Source organism: Pteropus vampyrus, unplaced genomic scaffold (assembly GCF_000151845.1).
Source record: "Pteropus vampyrus isolate Shadow unplaced genomic scaffold, Pvam_2.0 Scaffold10172, whole genome shotgun sequence".
NCBI classification, from domain to species: Eukaryota; Metazoa; Chordata; class Mammalia; order Chiroptera; family Pteropodidae; genus Pteropus; species Pteropus vampyrus.
This window is the reverse complement of record NW_011898953.1, coordinates 3878-4643: the sequence shown is the minus strand read 5'-3', so window position 1 is coordinate 4643 and position 766 is coordinate 3878. Positions and strand designations below refer to the sequence as shown.

Below are 766 nucleotides of genomic sequence, written 5' to 3'. Positions count from 1 at the left end.
CTCAAAGGTGAGCCCCATCCTGACCCAGACTTCCAGCCCAGCTCGCTTATCTGCAGACGGTTTTATTCCTCTAGGCCCCGCAAGAGACTCAATTTCAACACAGCCAAGCAGATCCCAATCTTTTCGAGCCCGCCCCATCTCAGGCACTGCCTGCAGCACCTTGCTCACCCCTCCAGAGACTTGGCTCATTGTCTCCAGGGACAGAGGCACTGTGTACCCTCTGAGTTTCTCTGGTCCCGGGCAGAAGTGGTGACAGCAGCGTGGGGTGAGGGGAATTTCGCAAGCCTGCTCTGCAGGGCCAGTGAGAACATCTATTTATTATTTCGCCGCTGATTTATTGGGGTGGCAGAGCCTCGCCTTTGGTGAGAAAGACTTGGGAGCTTGCTGATACCACTGTTCTTGAAACCTGAACGATGGTAGCAGCGGCAGTGATGGCAGCAGCAGCCGCAGCGGCAGAATGTGAGGGCTTTGCGTCTTTTTTTTTAACTCCTACAGCACCTGGTCTTCCTAGGTGGTCTCCCATCCAAGTACTAACCAGGCCCGACCCTGCTTAGCTTCCTAGATCAGATGAGATCGGGCATGTGCAGGGTGGCATGGCTGTCGATGGGTATGAGTCTTAAGAGAGGACTTCACATCCCATATAAGTGCAAACCCTAAGCACTCAGGTTCTCCTTGGGGAACACTCTACCTGTGGTCCTCAGAGAGGAATGTCACTATTTATGGGACATTAGAGAGGCTGTCCCTGGTAAGCTCTGCAGATTTTCCT

General features: G+C 53.3%; 1 pseudogene; it reads right to left on the bottom strand.

Annotated features, from left to right (window-relative positions):
- Positions 1–486: 486 nt before the first annotated feature.
- On the bottom strand, positions 487–605 carry LOC111734947 (annotated as a pseudogene).
- Between the last annotated feature and the right edge of the window lie 161 nt (positions 606–766).